Raw genomic sequence first — 21,900 nt, 5'->3', positions numbered from 1 at the left:
GCAATTTATTTTCGTGTTGTGAAAAGGGGGTGTTAAACCGAGGCTTATTGGCCCTTTTAGTAACTTTTTTGTATAAAAATAAGACACTACCATTTTCAATGTTGGATTAAACACAGTTACGGTAACTGTAAACCATTAACAGTGAACATACGCCCACATAGATATAAGATATAAGATGAGACAGTTGTGTTTGTGTGTCATTGTGCTGTCTAACTGTGGGGATTTTCATTATAATATATGAGCGCTTTTATTTTCAATGCAGAAACTCCAACACACACTATAGGTGAAATAGAATGCTGCCTTTGTAGTAGCCCAGTGGGGTAGTACGTAAACGTATTCATTATGCGTATGTACTGCCATTAGAGGTGGCAATCTTTGGGCACCTACCGATTCGATTATGATTCAGAGGCTCCGATTCGATTATAAATTGATTATTGATACACCCCAACAACACCCCCCAGCTTTTAATTTTTCATACATCAGTTCCAAAATTGTTCAAAAATCCTCTAAGGCTAAACCAAACTACTATTTTAGTATCAAGTTCAAAACTGTAAATAAAATAATCAAGTCCCCATTCTGTATCAACTACATTCAATTAACGTAATGTTGTGAATCAACCGTTAAAGTTGTTAAAATTGCTCCTGTTATTCCATAATTTCCCTTGTACTTTCGACATGTCAAAACTGTTTCATCATTTAAAGATAGATTCAAGTTTTTGCCGATTTAGGGTTTTTCTTTTTTTAGATAAAAAGTAATTAGGTTCGCTACAACAGAGCCTTCTAGAGAAGTCTACTGCTTTAAGATGGCGCCTGTTTACTAGAGCTGGAAAGTCTGTCATTTCGCATCTAGTTCTTGGTACATGTTCTAACGCGGCCGTCGTCTGTCATTTCACATCTAGTTCTAGACATTGTTGTTAATCTTACTTTAAAAAAGTAATTAATTACAGTTACAAATTACTTCTCCCAAATAGTAATTGCGTTAGTAACTCAGTTACCTGAATGTAAGAGTAATTAGTTACTTGGCAAAGTAACTGGTGATGATTTTCATGTTTTTTTTTCTCAAAAAAAAAAAAAAAAAAAAAAAGGTCACACAATGTGAAGTTTAAAGGGTTTTTGGGACAATTGGCCTTAGCCCAATTCTTTACCCGAAACTTAACTAGACACAGGGGTATTGCCGATATTTGCGATAACTAGATAGTAACCTTTGCTATGTGTGGAAGTCATTTAATGTTGTGAATCAACCGTTAAAGTTGTTAAAATTGCTGCCATTATTGCATTAGTTCCCTCCGTCTATTTTCGGCATGTGTAAGTTTTAAAACTGTTTCATCATTTAAAGATAGATTTAAGGTAAGTTTTGCTGATTTAGGAGCATTTTAGATGAAAAATTACTTAGGTTCGCTAGGAAGGTTCTCTACAACAGAGACGTCTACTGCTTTAAGATGGCGGCTGTTTACTAACGCATTTGCTCTTTATTATATATGTTGCTAATGGCGCCTTGTCTGTCATTTGCATCTAGTTTTGTATATATGATATCTACAGAACCATCATGTGGGCGTAGTTTGTAGGCTATCGGCTACAGTCAGGTATTTTTGGAGCCACCTAGTATAGTAGCATTGCGTTTGCAACGGCGTCACACTCCCTTGCCTCCTCCCCACTCCTGCTCTGCTCTCTCGTCTCCATGAGTCCGACTTTTTCAGACTTTTATCGCGTCAGTCAACCAACATCGTAACGCATAGTAACGCCCGCCTTTCCCGCCTCAGTAACGGGGATGGCGTTGCCAAGATGAGAAAAGTAATTAATTAGATTACTCACTACTGAAGAAACTAACACTGTCATAGTCTAACGCCGTTATTAACTACACTGGTTCTAGATAGTTGTGATAGCTACCATAGCCCTATGTTGCCCTATGTTTGTAGCAACTAGCAACTCGGCGCTGTTTGTAGTGGCTGACGGCCGCGGTCAGGTATTATTGTTTTTTTTTTTTTGTGTGTTTTTTTTTTTTTTTTTTTTTATCTAGCGGCATGAGTTGAACATGATATTTACTCTCGGCCCGTTCCTCATTGCGTCCTGAAGACCGCGCTGTGTTTTATTTCCGCTTTACCTGGTATAATTCAATGATCGAAATTTGCATGTTTGTGAATTGTTCTCGAATCTTCCACGGCCGTATCGCGAATAACCTAAGAATCGGAAATTTTGCACGCCTCTTACTGCCATACTGCGCGAGCATGACATATTTGGTCCGAAACAGCTGTTTTTGAATGGGATAAAAACTAAAAAAAGATCCTCAGCCCCCCCCTGCTGTTAGTGACTTCCAGCGTCCCTGTTGTGAGGTACAATAGGGCACTGTTTTATGCGACGTCAAAAAAAAAAACAACAACAAAAACACTGGCGACAAAATGGCGGATGAGACTCCGGCGTCGTAAACCGGGAACTACCTGTATTTTATGAATAAACTCTGACCTCAGAAACATTCACGTCAAGGTTTGCAGGAATAAAATGGGAATACTTTGCTAATTCTAACTGGATTTCAGATGTCTTTGCAGGTTTGGAAAGCTTGTCAAAAACACCTGAAAATCATATTTTCCAATTTTTGACCAGGGTTTCTCATTTCAGTGGAATGGCTCCCACATATTCTCTATTATAGGGTGACCAAACGTCCTCTTTTGCCCGGACAAGTCCAACTTTCACGTAGTGACCTCGTGGTCCGGGCGGGTTTTATAAATTCATAAAAATGTCAGTTTTTTATGAATTTTTTTTGTTTTATTCACGGGACCAATTTGAAGAGAAATCCCTCCGACCGCTGGGTGGCAGCAGTTGACATGGCTCCTACGAGAATGGAGGGAAGTAGTAGTTCTTCTTGTTTTTGTTGGCAGTTTACCCCTATCATGAGGCATTACCGCCATCTACTGGGTTGACGATTTGGCCACAATGCCTGAAGTTTTTTTTTTTTTTTTAATGATAAATACGTATATAATGGCAACTGTTGACTTCTGTCGGAGCTTTGACTATAAAATCCCGTTTGGTGTTGCGTCAGCGCGCTGCCGATGATTGTAAACTTTTATAGCAAAGTTTGATTTTTGCCTCAGCTAGCTATCAGTAAGCTAAACCGCGCTAGGCATTATGGGAAACGTAGTTTTGAACTGCTACGTTTGGAAACATGCTGAATGAATAGTTTGTCAGTTTATTTCGGTTTTTGTTTGTGTGCAATCTAGAACATTGAATGAGAACATCAATTGAATGGGAATAACAATTTGTCAAGGACAATTGTCGTGATAGTAATTTATAAAAATGTTTAGTTGGCACATAGCCTACTGTGTGTATGTGTATTGATTGGACTACATTTCTATGGGTCTTCATTATATATATATATATATATATTTTTTTTTTTTTTAAGTCATTATTTTTTTTCAAACTGCATTTTTCCATCCAGAGTGAGGGGGCACACTTTAAATATATTAAAGTGATATAGGCATCTTTGAGTGAACTTCGAGTAAAATTCAAGTATCTTGAGGCCAGGCTGAGGCTGGGCTGAGTGTCCTCTTTTTTAGAAATCAAAATATGGTCACCCTACTCAATTACTGATATTGACTAGCGACCAATCTACTGTGTTGTCTGCATCTCGCTCAAGGTCAGCTGCGATAGGTTCCATCTGGCCTATGACCCTAATGAGGGCAAGCTATATATAAAACAGATGGAATCATTTTTAAAACTACCTAGGAAGAATTCCATGGAAAAAAAAAAACGTGTTGTCATTTGGACATATGTAGCGCCTTCATATGGTTTGCATCATACGTATCGCAAGATTTGAGACAATTGCACAAGTCAAGCTTATATTAGTTTTACTCTGTGGTTGTGTGTCTGTCCCTGTAGGCTACACCAAAACAGATGCAGACTTTCAAATTTGTGACCCCCTAGCGGACTGAATGGCTCTAATCTCTGTGAAGTTTCAGCGCCCCTTGATGGTTGTGTTTTGACCTATTCTTGGTGCCCGAAATGAAACTTGCCTCAAGATACGAAATAAGCGCATTTTGTCGGGTGGAGAAGCGAAAATGTAAGAATTTTTACACTTAATTTGCGGTAATTGATAGAAATCGCTTCTCTGTGTATGACTTGTATTGCTATTTCCTGAATAGGAAACAAGGCTTTAATTTTTTTCTAATTAGTCGACCTCATTTTCCTTTTCCCCAATGCTCTATTTTCGCTCTCAGGCCGAGCTTGTTCACGATGGCGAGGGAACCGAGAGCTCATCGCCTGCGCGTAACGTCAAAACAAATTTGTTTGTTGTCGCGCGAATACACCCCGGAAGGCTCTGACAAGCGAGCGTTACTCCCCTCGGTGGCAAATCAGGAGGTGCAGCTCGATGATGGAAGTGACAGCTGGCAGTTTATTTGACGTGCAACCACCATTTATCAATTATTCATGGCTGACAAGTTCTCAAAAGGACCAATAAAGAGCCATTTTAAATAACTTGTGTCCTTATGAACCAAGCCAAGATTGAAACATTCGTTTTAGGGTTTTGTCTTCAAATTCAAATTCACCGGCAAGTGATTCACACTTAAGTGAGATTTCAAGAAGAAAACTTTAAAACAAACAATAGAGCTTTAAACAATGTAGCTTCACTGTCATCTAAGGACACTGCAAAATTGTGCTCTTTGTTTTGGTTGCATCCTCATTAAACTGTATGCACTGTAAAAACATACCTCCTTAAAACGAGTTAAATTCCTTTGTTTTCAGTGTAAATCTGCTAGAAATAAGTGAAATTATCTGTCAGTGCTTCAAGTAAACTTCAGATTTCTTGAAATATGAAAAACAGCTACCTGAAAACAAGCTTCACAGACATATTTTAAGCAATAAATGAGTATATTTAATTAGGGCTGCAGCTATCGGTTATTTTAGTTGTTGATTAATCGATGAACTAGTTAGTTTGAGTGGCAACAATAAGAAAACAAAATAATAGCGGACTGCCTTCACATTCGACCGCAAAGTTTTGCTTCTCGCTCATCTCCGCCTCGCCTCGTACTACCAGCTACTACTACTTCCAGTCCCAGCGTCTCTTAAACGGATCGTGCATAGTGTCTTGTTATGAGCTTTTTGTTGACAAAGGTATTGAACACACGACGTGCTGACAACTTTGTTTCTTTATTAACACATGGAGCTAACAGTACAAACACAGCTTGGGGCTTTTGGCAGGAAGTGGCGTCTAATGGCGTGAGGAAATGTAGTTTTTTCACACAAGCGAACAGATTACAAAGCACCACTTCAGTATTGTCCCGAGACTACATTTCCCATGATTCACTGCGCTGATTCGCTGCGAGATTGACTCAATGCCAACACGCTAGTTGTCACCTGTCAGCGGCTCTCGTATAACACAAACTCGAAGGCTATCAAGCGATCACCGTGAAAGAAACGCCGAACCTTACAAATGCAATGCAATGCTTAAAGCATGAAGGTGGAAATACATATTACAAATACAAATAAATGCACAAACTCACCGGCGGTGTATGTCTCTTACTGCAACGTGACCGTGAATTACCACAACGTTTATATGCACATCCACACCCCTTTCCCGATTGACAGGGGATTAACCCTTTCGGACAAGATCGTAGACGCACAATTTAAACACACTTAACCTAGCGAACACAACAACAACTATGATCGGGGATTGCCACGAGTTGGCTTTCGGCTAACGTTGCTAGCTTCTACTGTACATTCCACAACAGTTGGCAGCTTTGCTTTGACAAAGTCATCAGTCATCTATCAAAAATCACACTTACTTTTTGGCAAATCCTTGATCTTAAGCAGACCGGTTAAGGAAGCAGGCATCTTCAAAGTGTTTGTAGCAGAGAACACTACTCGATGATGGCGTTAAATTCATTCGCTTCGTGAACAAAAGATGTCCATTTACGTGCCCTACTATCCTTTGGCCACTCAAACAACTTTTCGTTTGAGTGAGAACAAAACATCGCCACACACCGCCGTGGCATTTTACGGAGAAACAATGCAACAAACAATACTGTTCTATGGCGGACTTCCCTCGCACTTCGAGGTGTGACGTCATTTCCGAAGTTTGCCGAAGAAAAGCGTTTTCGTTGTCAAGGGCGTTGCTATGGGTTAAACAAAGAATCTGGAAGGGTTGCGTTAAAAAAAAATAATAACGAAAATATGCTTAAAATTGTTTAGCCATTGATATTATTCAAAAACATTGTTGGCCAACCTTACTTCACATTTCTGCTTTAAAGTAAATGGAATAATCTGACACCTGAATCTGTTCACTAGTCCTTTAACAGTCAAAACAAGATGAAGAAAATTATTTGACTAGATTTAAGAAAAATAATCTAATTAAGACGTTATAAATTTGCATGGTACAAGTTTGTTATTTTCCCATCACCCTGAAAACATCCCACTAAGACCCACTCTTTGGATGCCTCGGTAGGCATTTAAGATAAACATACTGCATTGTTCCATAAACATAAATTGGGATTTGCGTCTCCATGGCAACAAAGTTGTTTTACATTTAGACGTTGAAACGATAATAGCACGATGTTCCTTGGTAATGGTGGGTCTTCAATATAATTGTACCGCATAATTAGCTGTGATTCGTAAAGTCAAAGGGATGTCTGATGTTTTGGTAACATGACTTTCTCTGCTTTTTATTGAGTTTTTTGTGTTGGTTACCAGTCGGCCTAAACTTTCAAGCCCTCCCGCGAAAAGATTATGAAAGTGGCTTTGGAGCGCAGGGGAGCAGCTCACTAGGGGCTTTGGCTGATTTCAGGCCAAATATATGTAAAAGGCAGCTTGGTCTATGGGCCAGAGGGGGGGATCTAGGGGGATGGCAGCCAAGGCCTTTTAGGCCTTTTGATGCTCTCCCCGTTCTCACTCCCCTATCAGTTTGGTAGGAACATGCCCTGCAAGCCAAAACTAACATGAGCCAGCAAGAGTCTGACTTTCAGGTCTTTCCCATGGCTTTGAAATTTAGCTGGATACAGTGAAAAACATAAACAACCAAGAAAAAAAAGCAAAGCATTTAATTGTAATGGTTTCTTAGAAGTGTCACCAGATTTTGAGAGGCTTATGACACCAGCAACTTCCAGAATATGACATAATAAAAGACTAATCTGTCTGAATTGACTCATTTATGAGCAATTTATAGGGACCGAACTTGATAGAAATACTGTATAAAACCTTTGTTTTGATAATTTAACACGTATTAAAACACACTTTTTAAAAGGGAACCACGGACAGAAAGACTTGTAGTCCTTAAAAGATTATTCTTAGTATGAGTAATAATAATTTGATATTCAAACCCCTCAATGTTTTTATTTTTATAAAATTTGAAAAATTAGTTTAACTAGTAGGTCGCCATTGTTGTTGACGATGCAATGCACTCAGGGCGGCGACGTCACTGGGCAGCGCTGCCGTGCTTCCACCGTGTCACTCGTTAGCTACATCAACATGTCGTTAAGCCTGTCGCAATATGCAATAATTCCATTTATCGCACGATAAATAAAACTAACTTTTTATATGCGCGCACACACTAGATATCATGAAATGGCAAACTAGATGTGCTACTTCCCAAGCCATTGGCTACGTGAGCCCAGAATGATTATGGGACTCGTAGTCCAGATACTACATCGATAAATTCTAAACCGTCATGACTGAATGGAAGTTAAGAAGGCCAAATCAATCCATAAGAGTGACTATAGATAATGTTGCAAATATTGTTAATTCAGTCCGTGACACAGATGGATTCGGACAACAAATAGGATGTCTTGCTCACGTAGAAAACCTAGCTGCTAAGAGAGCTGTAGCAAATTAACAGTGTGCCCTGCCTCACTTTACAAGCAGCAAAGCTTGTTCTCAGCACTTTTATACAATTTTTTTTTCAGATCAGAAAGAAGTAAATAAATAATATACCATAAATATTATGCACTAAAATGCATGTTTATATGATGGCAATTTCATTTATGCTCGTTAGCAAAAAACAACAACAACAAAAACAACAAAACAAAAAAGTTTTTACAGAGCATTAAATGTATTGAATCGGATCGAAAATCGTGTCCCCAGTATCAAAAATTGTACGAACCGTGACTTAACTGTATCGTTGCATTCCTATGGAACACCATTGCAGAAGCTATGACGGGAAAGTTTTCATTTGCCTAAATGCTTAAGTTATTAAGTGCAATTTTTTTTTTTTTTTAAACACATTTTATTTATTCTGTGTTTCTGTGTGGTATCAATATTGTTGTCTTTTACTTAAGAGGCTTGGTCTATTGTCTTTAGTTGTGATTTCTTAAAAGTATTTTTGAATTTAAGAGTAAATATCGCGCTTAAATGGGTGTACTTGATCTATTATTATATACTGTATTCTTACTGTGTTATTGTAAATTGGTTTTTAAAAAAATTGGGGGGGCGCAATAATATCGCATATCGCAATAATTTATGAGAATAATTATCGCACACTAAAATTTGTTATCGCGACAGGCCTACATGTCGTCACTTCTGCCAATTTGACCCTGAGCGGAAAAGTGATGAAGCAGGACAGCACTGTCAATATTTTGTAAAACGAGCAGCAAAAGCATTTAAATGAAGGTCTCCAGCGGGATTCAAACCCGTGTTTCCCGTGCAACAGATGGGTGCGAAGACTACAGGACTATACTTCCGCGTGACGTTGGCGTCAGTGTTGTTTTTGTCAACAATGACGTTGAGGAAAATATTTCATCAACAAACAATTTTTTCATGACAATAACGTCACGATGACGTGCTAAAAACGTGTCTTGGGAGACTAAAACATGACGAGATGGGTGCCAGTTGTCATCTGATGAGAACGAGATTCACCTTAGTTTCCGTCATAAGTTCACACTGTCTTACATTTTATTATCGTATTTGTGGTAAGCACGTGTTTTAGCAGTGTTTGGTCGTTTCACTCATGTGATAAGTGATCATCATGCACTTAACTAAGTTGTAGCGTTAGCATAGCGTTCATGTAGGCATAGCATTTGCATTAGCTTTAGCGTTTAGCGCGACAAGTTCTTCTTAAACTCCAGGAAAACATTTTACATACAGTTCATGGCGTCCAGGTGAGTTTAATTAATTGCAAAAAAAGTGCTATTCTCCTGCTGAGTGTGTATTATCATCAAGAAGATGGTGATGTCCTTGTAGACTACAATTATGTGCTTGTCTGTCAATGTAAAACCTTTTATTTATTGATTGATTAATTCATGGACTAAAACTTTTGAAGTTTATTGACGAAAATATATTGAGAATTGTCGACTAAAACTAGACGAAATTTATCTAGTTTTTGTCGATTAAAACTGGACGAGGACGAACACATTTTGAAACGAATAAAATATGACTAAGACTAATAAGTGTTTTCGTCCAAAAAGACTAAGACGAAAATGAAAAAGACTGCCAAAAACAACACTGCTTGAATTTTGAGATTTTGCGAAATGTCAGCGATGTGAATATCACGTCATGATTTTCCTTATGAAGCAATCGCCACCCACATGCGTTGTCTGTCTGTCTGTGTTAAAACCTTAACAGGAAACTCAACTGAAAAAAAAAAAGTGCGGATGGCTTGACCACGGAATTAGAAAACGCGGTTCACTTCAGACAGCAAGCAGAAAACAATAACGTAGGGATTGCGTAAAAGGGTTGATTGAACACAAAAAAACCCACGCAGTTGTGAAAAGGGAGACACAAAAAAGGTTGCTGAAAAAAACGAGGGAAAACCGCGGTGAGAGGCAGACAAACGGAAAAAAAACAACGCAATGATAGAACTTGCAACAAAGGGATATACAAACTGTCAAATGTCAGCAAGTCAATATCTCGGCAAGCCGCCTAGGATCGATTTAAAGACACTGCTGATGAGCTGAAACTGGATGCAGGTACGACGTCGGGAACTCGTCACACAGCTCTCAGACAAAACAATCTGACGAGCCGCAGAATGTAACAAAATCATGCCAGTTGTCATACTATCTTCGCTTGCTAGCTAGTACAGCTATTCTCCCAGTCCATCCCAACCGCGTCATCACCCCCAGCATGCATTGCACGCGTAAAATATGGCGGCCTCCAAAGGTCAAAACATGTACTGAATATAATTTTTAAATCAATGGGAATAATTGTTTTGTTTCTTATAACATATTTTAGTAAAAGAGAACAATTGTGGCTTATTACAGCCTACAAGTCTTTAAGTCCGAGGTTTTCTTTGAAGGAGGCCGACGGTGGGAATAAATCCGACTCGGGTTCGGCACACGGGAGTCAGAGGTTTCCTTTAAACACACTCTTCTGTGTAAGTTCGCAACAAATTTGTGAGTGTCTAGAGAGAAAATGTGATTCAACAGTTTTCTATTCTTTAGTCATCAGTGATAGAGCTTGGTTGGTTCGATCAAAATCCTGTTATTTCACTAAGAAAGCACTCATACTTATAAACTGCGCCGATCTAAAGTGGTGCAATGCTGCCATCTACTGGCGTTAGTACAGCAGTAAAATTGTTGCCAAGTAAACTTAACTCTCAAAATTTTAGAGCTGAAACGAGTACTCGAGCAACTCGAGTAACTCGAGTTTAAAAACTGATCCGAGTAATTTTATTCACCTCGAGTAATCGTTTATTTTGACAGCTCTAAGCATCACGTTTTGCTCGGACTACTTTTAATGCGGGACAACGCGCTGTCAGGTGCGGAGAGGAAGAAGGGAAAAAAAAAAACTTACTGCAGCCGACAGCCGCCACAAACGACGCCGACGTTGCTAAATACTAGCCCGCACGATGCTACGTTGGTACAGGTAGCGTCTGATGCGTCTCATAGAGATCACATGTATGTTGAACTAGATGCGAAATGACAGACTCGGCCGCGTCTGGGCAGCGTTAGTAAAACAGCCGCTAATAAAGAGCGCTAAGCGCTAATAAATAAGATTACCGTTACTGTCGCTACTAGCTCACGTAACGTTAGCCCTGCGGAGGGCTAGGTTTCAATTAATTATGACCACTGTCGATGCGTGGCTAACGTGTCTTATATACAGGCTTTAACATAACATAGCATTGTGGAGTGATGAGAGTGTAAAATAAAAACTTAATCATGCTAACTATCAATTTTAGCTCAGTAGTCATTGCTGGATAAAACACCAAGTAGCACTGGTCCCTAATGTGCTCCAATACAGCCTGTATCATACATTTATTTTGAACACTGCAAAAACTCAAAATCCTATCAGGACTTGCAGTTTAGACAACTTAACTAGAACTTAAAAATGGCTTGACACAAAGAGAAATTCAATTGAAACACGTGGGAAAAAATCCTAACTTTTAAGTGATGTGTGTTATCAAGCGTAACGGCATTTTTAGGTAAGATATATATATATATATATTTTTTTTAATAAGATCTAAAAGTTTTTTGAGTGAAAGCAGTGAATTAGTCTTTTTTTTTAAATTCTAGTTACATCTGAGATGCAATTGTTGGCTGTTTTCAACAATATACATCGGAAATAAAGACATTGATTGACTGAAAATGGTTCAAAATTAGATGAAATGTCTTGTTTTCTCATGTATATTTATAATTGCTCTTCACCTAAAAATATATTTGTTTTATCCGATTACTCGATTAATCGACAGAATTTTCAGTCGATTACTCGATTACTAAAATATTCGATAGCTGCAGCCCTACAAAATGTACCTATTAATTTTCCATTTTTAGTACATCAACTATAACGGTGGCAGAACATCAACTGCATGTGATTTTGTGAGATATCTTTACCAAAAAAGTGATACCAGCTCCAAAGTAGGAAAATGATCAGGTTGACTTCATTCCCACATAATGAGTCTGTGCCATTTATATGAAAAAATGATTACTTTTACAGGCTTCTCTTCAATCTGCTGATATAAGTGTGTATTAAAGTCCTCCATCTGTCACTTGCAACGCAGTGCAGGCAGCTCAGGTCTCTTTTCCGTCAGGCGCAGGTGTCTCTGTGACAGTGTGACTGCGACAGAAAGTGCACGGTGACTCCCAAAGTGAACTGCGAAACGTGTAATCCTCACCTGCTCGCTTTGACGCCGTCACATATTTTTGCTTCGTTTCGTTGCGTTTTGTGCCGCTCTCCTTTCAGTGACGGGAGGATTTATCTGGCGGGGATTAAGCAGCGAGTTTTTGGGCCTGACGCGGTAAGAAAGGAAAGATGTCTCAATTGCTTCAAAACCACGCAAATATTGAACACGCCTCACTTTTAAGTTCTGCATATATGACCTGATTTGATCTGATTCTGTGCTTTTACACTTAATTAACTCATTCGCTGCCAGTGATATGGGACGGATCGCTTCATGAGAACAATGAAGCACAGATGCAAGAATCAACATTGCATCTGTGCTAGCCACTCGTCCCCTCCTCCATCCCCTCACTCCAACATGTGGTCGCCAGACTAAACAAGAAGATGAATGTCTCCAGAAGCCAACCTGGCAAAAGGGGTGCTGCAATCTTCCTTGCGGCTCTTCTGACTGGCGTTCAAGGGACAAATCGGGAGCGCTTCTGGAACAAACAAACGACACGTGGATAAGAAAGATAAAGAGAGTGGCTTTTTGGTTTTCGCTCCAGTCTCACCACTAAGATAATTTCAGTTTATCACATATGAGATCTTATTTTCATAATCTGAACGTAATTTATGGCTCTGGTGTTACCTCCGTAGACAGAATCCAGATGCTTAATAGTGATCAAAGAACCAGAAGATCTCCGATTTGCTCTCCCATTGTTTTTTGTTAACATTCTGGTACGGCCGAAGTAGGGATGGGAATCGAAATCCGATTCAAATCCTGAACCGGTTCCTAGTGTTTCGAGGCCTCGACATCACAATGAAAAAGCCTTAACGATCCCTTGAACGATTCCTAAAGACGCGCATTGCATCATCACGTGACGTGACATGTCTTGTTGTCCAGACACATCAAACTAGCATGGCGCCAAGAACCATTCGCTCCAAAGTTTGGCTACACATCACCCAGAAAGAGGGTGAAAATGAAAGGTTACGATGGTTTAGCACGTGCATTGCAGCCGTAAACATAACAATGACAGCACGTAGGTTCAAACGCTCAAAAGTGTGTCTTCACGTCACGAGGAAAAATTACAACAAAGCGACTTGCAGTCATTGCAAGGTGGAGATAACTGCATCGGGAGGGAATACGACTAGATTGTCCTCACCGAGACGCTAAGGTTCAGTCCTGGCTATACAGCTAGCTAAACTCCCAAATGGCAATGCAGAAGACGTTGGCATAATTTGCTGACTTTATTCAACCATCACTCAAAGAGTGAAATTAAAAATAGCAATGAAACAGTTTCGTCACCAATAACAAACAGGTTCGCATCAACATAAATCAGCGATGATTAGCTGCTAATACAGTAATAACACAAATGGTTAGCATGCGTTCGCTAGCATTAACACATCGTTCAAACCACTACACAACTGGAAATAAGTGTCTGATCGCGAGTGGAAACACACAACAACAACACAAAGGATGATACATACAGGCGTTGCCTCTGTAGATATTTTACAAACATTAACAAAGAACGTAGACTCGTAGCAGTGTTTCCCTCTCTAACTTGCTCACTCGGTTGGATGCTTTGTAGCGGCACTTCTTCGCGTAAGAGCGCGCTCTTCTTCACGTGAGCGCATTCTTCTTCGCATGAGGAAGCACAACGGTGCCCCCACTCGAGCATGAAAGCGCCATAAAAACTAAAAGGCATGCATTTCAATATAATGGTAAATAATACACTTTAACACATATTGCCAAAGGCAGAACAACGACTTATATGCCAATATATACCAATATTTTTTATCTTTTATTAGAAAAATGTTTCAGTAAAATGTTACACATTCTTGTGTATTTGCCATTTATTGCCACAATTAACATTGAGGCTTTAGGCCTCTTTTGACCTCGTTGTGAGTTTGTAAGGTTGTGACTTATGATTAAACAAACTTGATGCCAATCAAAACGTTTGTTCTTCTTTTTCCCGAAATTCGAATCGATAAGAGAATCGATAAAGAACCGAATCGTTAAGCAATATCGACAATGGAATCGGAATCGTAAAAATCGTATCAATTCCCATCCCTAGGCCGAAGTTTTAAGTACAATGTGGTTTTCACAGTTGCCTCTGAAAGTGGAAAACTAGCACCAAAATATCGTGAAAAAAGTGGCAGAATATACACTACCATTCAAAAGTTTGGGGTCACCCGGACAATTTTGTGTTTTCCATTAAAAGTCGCACTTTAATTTATCGAATGATTTGCGAAATGAATAGAAAATATAGTCAGACATTGACAAGGTTAAGAATAATGATTTTTATTTGAAATAATCACCAGATCTCAACCCTGTCAAGGTATTGTGGGAGGAAGAACTGCCCATCAAGCCGATCAAATATATGGGAGGGGCTTCTGGAATCGTGGGGTGAATTTTGTCCATATTACCTCGGAAAATTGACAGTTAAAATGTCAAAGGTCTGCAATGATGTGATTGCTACAAATGGAGGAGTCTTTGCCAAAAGCCAAGTTTAAAGGAGAAACTTATTTCATATAAATGAAAGCCCAACGCGCGCGCCATGCTGCTGTTTGAGTAAGATTGACGCTGAGAAGCAGGTGATGGGCAAGACATCTGCAAGCCCACATCTGCACCAGCAAATCCCACAATCAGCTTTTCTGGACAGTCCGGAACAAATGGCGGGACATCTTGTCTTGCCAGAAGGAACATCTGATACGGAGGAACCCGCGACTGAGACTCGCGTGGCGCTGAGGATGAAAAAATCATTAACTCTTATTGCCCCGACAAGCGTAACGCCCGAATTCTCCTGTCCAATCCAGAAACGGACAATAATTCTAAACAACGCCCAAACACACCCTCCTTCCGGACCACAGTCCGCCTCACCAGAGCCTTTAAAAGACTAAATGTTTAACTAATCATTGTCATTTTTCTCAGGAATCTTTTGTTGCCTTTTGATATGATGACCCTGGATCCAGCTTGCCTCCTCACCTGGGTCTCTCTGTGCTGTATGATTGCTGCCAATTTGGAATAAATTGTCAACTAGTGTTTCGAAGCATTTTTCCAGCTTTCCAGTCAGGACAAGGAGTGAAGACTAAAGTGAACGCACAGAGTTTGGCCTTTTGGCCGGGTTGTCAGGTTGCCTCCACCCTGGTTCGTGGAATTGTGCTGGCGCGGTTCGGCTTGCGTGATTCCTGCAATCTGGCTAAAAGGTCAGATTCCTTCAATCTTAACCTTATAAATGTCTTGACTATATTTTCTATTTGTTTTGCAACTGAATAAATAAAAGTTTACCATTTCAAAACCCCCAAATTGTCTGGGTGACCGACCCCAAACCTTTGGACTTTTGTGTAGTTGCCAGAGGATTTCCTCCACTTCTTGCATTACGGGTTCTTGTCTGGTAGCATTTTTGAATAGCAAAGAGACACAAGGCTGAAAAAGTTTCTCACTAAGTACTGTAAATGCAAAGTTCTTAAGGCTGTGTTTGTCCTCACGCTCATTATTCAAGAAACTTCGCTGTTAGAACAACTTACTTTGCCCTATTTTAACACAGTTTATTTACATGTGTTACATCCTCCAAAGAGGAGAAGTTAGATATACAAACTTGTACTAAACACTAATAGCGGCACCTAAAAATATCACATTGCCTTCCTTGTTTGTACAGAATCCTACAAGAACTCTGAATATCCTGTTACTAATTTTAAAGGGCATTCACAGTGTCTTTAGGTTTGCGCTGAACTCTTCCACAGGTCAGGAGGTGTTAGCGCAACCCAATGATGAAGGTGTTGACAACCCCAAACAAAAGCTCAGTGTGCTCCTGTCAACCTGCCTCCTCCCTCGCATCACCTCTCACCTCTTGGCCCCCGAACACCCGAATCACACCTCCAGCCCTCCACCACAATGCGACATTTAAGCGTGGTTTGGTGCAGGCGGAAAACTTGGTGAAGGCGTCTTTTGTTTGGAATTTGGTGTCTCTCAGGGGAGATTCTTCTACCCCTTCTACAATTTGTCCATGTGAGATATTCAAGCCGAGAGTCGACCACCCACTACGGTGCGTGTGCGATACCACTATGCAAGTGCCGGTATAAAATTCTGACGGTATGATGCAGAGGTTGCGCTAGACTTTTTTTTTGTCTGTCATTTTGACTGACAGGGTCATAAAAATCCGGTCATAATCTATTTTTACCCGTCACTTAAAATTTTAAAATGATAATAATGACATATTCACTAGTATTTAGTTTTCATTCATTTTTAATTAATATCCTGTCCGAACAAGCTTAACAGAGAATCCACACCGTGCCATCACACATCAAGCAGATGAATATGTAACTTTTTCTCCGCAGTGACAAAAACAGCTGACTGTGGCCCCAGTAGGTAGGCTACGAGCCGACCTAAGCATAGCATTAGCTTTTTTATCGACGCGACTGACAATGACATTCTCCTGTTTCAACAAGCTATCCTTTACCATCAGCCCTATCTTTCTTATATATCCTCTGGTTGTCCTACGTTTCTTACCGTTCTTGGGGGTAATTTAGTTAGCTTTGTGTAGCGATCGCAAATGCTACTCAGTGACAGCCAACGAACACGACGAAATTTTTTCATTGATAACATATTTTAATCCCATAATTTATTTACACTTACCCCTTACTAAAATAAAATTGTTTTTTTTTTTTTATATATATATATAACAGAAACGGTAACAGTGGCAGTCAGATACCATTGTACTTCTTTTCAGGTCATTCATTGTCAGACAGAAGCAGTACGGCACAACGTTACGCTAAAAAAATAAGTTAAAAATATAAAAATGGCTTACCTCTTTGTCCTCTGAAAGACCATGCCAACCCAACATAATGTTTACTGCATATGAAACGTGAATGGATTTGCCGACTGGTGTTAAAGTCCGCGCAAGTTGATTCGGTCTTCACATTTTTTCCTCCCTAGTTTTTGGTTCCGGAAACGTATGAAGAGAACATCCTTCATGTGTCGTAATGTCTAGAGTCGTTTCTACAGTTCCAAAAAAGCAATGCGTGATCGGCATGTTCGTTTTTGAAAGATTACCGGAGAAAAGTAGCACTTTTTACGTTGGGTCTATGCGAGGGTGGGTCTATAATGTCCCACTTCGGCTTTACTTCCGCTTTACGATGCGACGTCACGGTCTAAAAATAGCCTGCGTGCGGTACGCCATTGCGTGCCCGCTTGTGCATAATCAAATGTCTCAAGTGGGATTGCTGCAGAGGCTGTCCTTCATCCTCCACTGCATCAGTCCCTCTTTTTTCACCTCTTTTATCAACACCATCATCGTTTTGGGGCTTTTTGAAGAAACTTCGGACACTCAGTTGCCTTGACATTTTTCCGAGTAAGGCCAACGACGTCATGCATCAACAGAGACAATAGCTAATTAATATGCTCACTCGCCGCCCTGTGGTCTGGGGTGTGAATTGCAACCTGTCAAAATGACAGACTTCATTTTTTTCCGTCACCGTTTTAAAAAACAGGTCAACGACGGAAAATATTCGGTTAACGCGACCCCTGGTATGATGAGAGATGCAGAAAAATCTTGCTGTATGAGGGAGAGGCGTCTGTGCCTTTTGGGAGTTTCTAAAGGTTCCCATTCTCCGTGGATATTGGCCAAAATAAGACCTACTACTGTGGGACCATTGGACTTACGAGGAAGTGAATAAACATCTTGTTTTGTATTATGTCAAATACGAATACAGCGATTACAAAGTAAACACTACAATTTTTCTTTAAATAAAGAACTACTTACGTTTGATCATTGATAGGCATGTAAAAAGCTCTCCTCATGCACATGAGCTGCACGTTAGCTGCACAACAACTGCAGCTGCCCTCATCCGGGGAACGAGCTGTAAATTTCTCTTCGCCGGGTGGTTTGCCGATCCGCGAAGACAATCGACAACAGTCGTCATGTCAAATAATCCGGGCTAGTTATGTGTGAATTTCCGCTTCAAAGACTTTGAAACATCACTCGGTTCGGGTTAGCATGTCGGCTCGCTGTCACGCCTCTTGGTTTGTCTACATTCTCCGAAGCCGGGGAAGGGAAATGACATATGTCCGATTTAGGTGTCATAAAATATCTTTCGGGAGGTGCGACAGTAAAGGTGAAGTCGACAGTTTTGACCATTATGGAGTAATTTTGCCATGTCGTCCTGAATATGCATTTTTATTATTTCATATTCCATTTAGCACAAGACTGTTATTTGTCATGACCTTGCCATTTATTTAGCAATTGGGGAAAATACTTGGATAAAAAGAATATCCTGTAAAATTATTGAAGTAAAGAGACTGAAACAATGACATTTTGCAGCTCTCTTCGTCGCGTTTTCCTCGTTGTGAATAGTTCCCCTCGACGAGCTGACTGGTCCTTCTCAAGCCATTTATTTAGCTATTGGGGAAAAAAATACTTGGATAAAAAGAATATCCTGTAAAAATATTGCAGTAGAGAGACTGAAACAGTTACATTTTGCGGCTCTCTTCGTCGCATTTATCTTGTTCTGAATAATTCCCCCTCAATGGGCTGAATAGTAAAACCGATGAGCCCAGTCTCCCACTGACGTCATCCACCTGTTTGGGACGCTAGAGCCCTATAATGGTAGGCGTGGCTAACCGGCAGATTAAAAGACTAATTTCTCGTCATCTGCGCTTTGCGAAATTGTTGTATATAGTCGAATCGTCTCAAAATATGATTCTAATTCACATAATAATGCTATTTAAGACTTATTTTTCTCCTGTCGTATGCTCTTTAAGCCAAAATATTACGGTATCACAGTATTGCAATTACAGATCTAAAATGTGTTACTTTGAGATTAAAAAAAAAAAAAAAAAAAAATTTCCATTGAACAGGATTTTTATTTTTCAAAACATATTAGTAAATTGGAACATATGTATAATGTTAAAAGAATTAAAAAAAAAAAAAAAAAACATAACAAAATATTCTAAATAAAATTAAAATGAATGCAGTCCTTTAGGTGAACCTAAACCTACAGCCACAGCTCAACATTATGACCATTAGAACCAAAATAATTGAATTATTTTCCATAAAAATCACGTGTGTATGACTCGTTTCATGTTTACATTATACACACGCTCTCTTTCTCAGACAGTTGCAAGAGAGGGAAAAAAAACACGTTTTACCACCGCTAGACACACTAAACATGCTGGAGTTAACTCTCATAGCTGATGGGAAATGTTTATGACCGTGTTTACTAGAGATGTGCGAAATTCATGATTCGTAGATCAGTGTTTTTTAACCAGTGTGCCGTGAGAGATTGTCTGGTATGCCGCGAGAAATTATCCAATATCGCTTTTTTTGTTGTTTTTTTTAAAACATCGTGAGCAAGGTATTGCTCTTGTCGCGTTCAAGAACTGCTCAGATTTCTAGCCATCAGCCACCTTATCCATTTGTGACAACTGTCAATCCTCCCATATCACATTGTTGAGGACAGCAAGGTGGGTGATGGCTAGAAATCCGAGCAGTTCTTGAAGGCGACAGGAGCAATACCTCGCTCATCTGCACACGGCCACAACCTTCAACCTACTTCTTCCTTCCCACTGCAAGTCCGCCCGACGACGTAAAAAACAAAAAGCGATATTGGATAATTTCTCGCAGCACACCTGACAATCTCTCTTCTTGAACACGACACGAGCAGCTATCCAGCAGTGTCGTGGTGCCAAGCAAATTTAAACGTCATCTCCAAACAATACACCCGTCGCTTCAAGACAAGTTAATGGACTATTTTGTTCGCCTTCGTGAACACAGAGAAACTGATAACTTTTTGGAGAAAAACTACAAAGGTAAATGAGAAAGCCCTCAAAGCCAGTTACCTTGTTGCCAAACTTGTTGCTAAATCCAAAAAGTCCCACACTGTGGCAGAGACATTAATGCTTGCTGCCTGCAAAGCCATTGTCAGTGAGATGCTCGGCCCTGACATGGTTAAAAACATTGCTAAAATCCCCTCTGTTTGAAAAGTCTGACCTTTTCAAGACTAACTAGCTATAAAAAATAAAAACAGAGCAAGGTTGTTGAAGAAGATTCCTGCCAGGATATCTGCTTTGTGTTCATCTAAACAGAGTCAGGTTTCACTCAAACTGAGTAAGTATAGATATTGAGAAATTATTTTATAATCAAATACACTGTACAGAAAGTAATTTTGGAACAGTGTGCTGCGAGATGTTTTCCTATGTAAAAATGTGCCGCGACTCAGAAAAGGTTGGAAAAACACTGTCTTAGATTATTTGAGATTCGGCCGTGGAAGATTCAAGAACGATTCACAAACATCCAAATTCCGATTATTAGAAAATGCCAAGTAAAGCGGATATAAAACACAGTCAGTGTGGTCTTCGGGCCGCAATGAGGAACAAACCGAGAGTAAAAATCATGCTCAACTCATGCCGCTAGATAAAAAAAAAAAAAAAACAACAATACCTGACTGCGGCCGACAGCCGCTACAAACTACGCCCACATAATGCTACGGTAGATATCACATGTATAGAAAACTAGATGCGAAATGACAGACTTGCCGCCGATAGTAAACAGCCGACATCTTAAAGCAGTAGACGTCTATGGATGGCTGTTGTAGTGAACCTTCCGAGCGAACCTAATTAACTTATTATATTAAAAAAAAATCTTGAAAACTTGAATCTGAAACGGTTTTCAAACTTTCACATGTCCAAAGTAGACAGAAGGGAAATTATGGAATAAAATTTTACAACTTTAACGGTTGATTCACAACATTAAATTAATTGAATGTAGTTTAAAGTTGCTTATACAGAATGGGCACTTTAGTATTTTATTTACTGTTTTGAACTGTTAACTTGATACTGAAATGGTAGTTTATTTAAGCCTGAGAGGATTTTTGTACAATTTTAACTATGTACGAAACATTAAAAGCAGCTGGGGGGGGGGGGGGGGCATTAATAATTGATTTGTAATCGAATTGTAGCCTCTGAATTGTAATCGAATCGTTAGGTGCCCCAAGATTCCCACCTCTAGTGTTTCATTTTGTATAAATGCGAAATCATAATGGAGGTATTGCCTCTTTGGCAGCCACCCTCCGCAGACATGTTTTACATGTCGGTTAGCCCTCCTCCTCTAAGCCGCGGCCATCTAACTTTTCTGTAGCTGAAGTATTCCCATACCAGTGATTTCGTTTTCTTAGATGGGAGAAAAACTTCAGGAGTTTCACCTCCTCCAGCCGTCGTGTAGCACAGCTGACTCGCTGACACTGAGCAACAACGGGTGGAGGAGGGTTGAACCTTACAGCTTCAAACGAGGGATTTCTCCTTGCATTTATGGGAGATAAAAAATAGCTAATACCTTAGGAACAGTACAGTCCCTGGCAAAAGTCTTGTCGCTTATCCATTTTGAAGAAACAATTGCTAATAACTTGACTTTTAACTATTTCATTGGTTTCAGAAATGGCTCATATGAAAGCTAAGACCCTCCCAAATGATGTTGAATGTACAAAAATATATTTGTTTCACTGAAAAAAAGAATTATCGTTTAATGAAGACATAAAGGTCAAATTTTGGCAAGACAAAAGTTTTGTCGCCTACAGAAAGTAGTGTGAAAATTGAACAAAAAGTGTTCTTCAAATACAAAAATATGTTACATAACATAAGCGAATTAAGTAGTGGTGCTGTGAGATCCAAATTTAATATTTTGTATGACTTCCATGGGCTTGAAGGACTGCATCCATGCACAATTTATTGATAAAGTCATCAGGAACATCAAAGAAAGCAGTCTTGCATGCCTCCCAGAGTTCATCAACATTCTTGGGTTTCATCTTCCATGCTTCCTCTTTCATCCTGTTCATGTCTGGTGACTGGGCTGGCCAGTCCTGGAGGATCTTGATCTTCTTTGCCTTGAGGAACTTTGAG

At 39.7% G+C, this 21,900-nt stretch overlaps 1 protein-coding gene across 7 annotated transcripts in view; it reads left to right on the top strand.

The window, feature by feature from the left end:
* Positions 1-21,900, top strand: part of si:ch211-285f17.1 (sickle tail protein) — a 171,316-nt gene that overhangs the window by 10,288 nt on the left and 139,128 nt on the right. The window lies entirely within an intron of this gene.

Source organism: Corythoichthys intestinalis, chromosome 20, assembly GCF_030265065.1.
Source record: "Corythoichthys intestinalis isolate RoL2023-P3 chromosome 20, ASM3026506v1, whole genome shotgun sequence".
Taxonomy (NCBI): domain Eukaryota; kingdom Metazoa; phylum Chordata; class Actinopteri; order Syngnathiformes; family Syngnathidae; genus Corythoichthys; species Corythoichthys intestinalis.
This window is presented reverse-complemented; position numbering and strand designations above follow the sequence as displayed.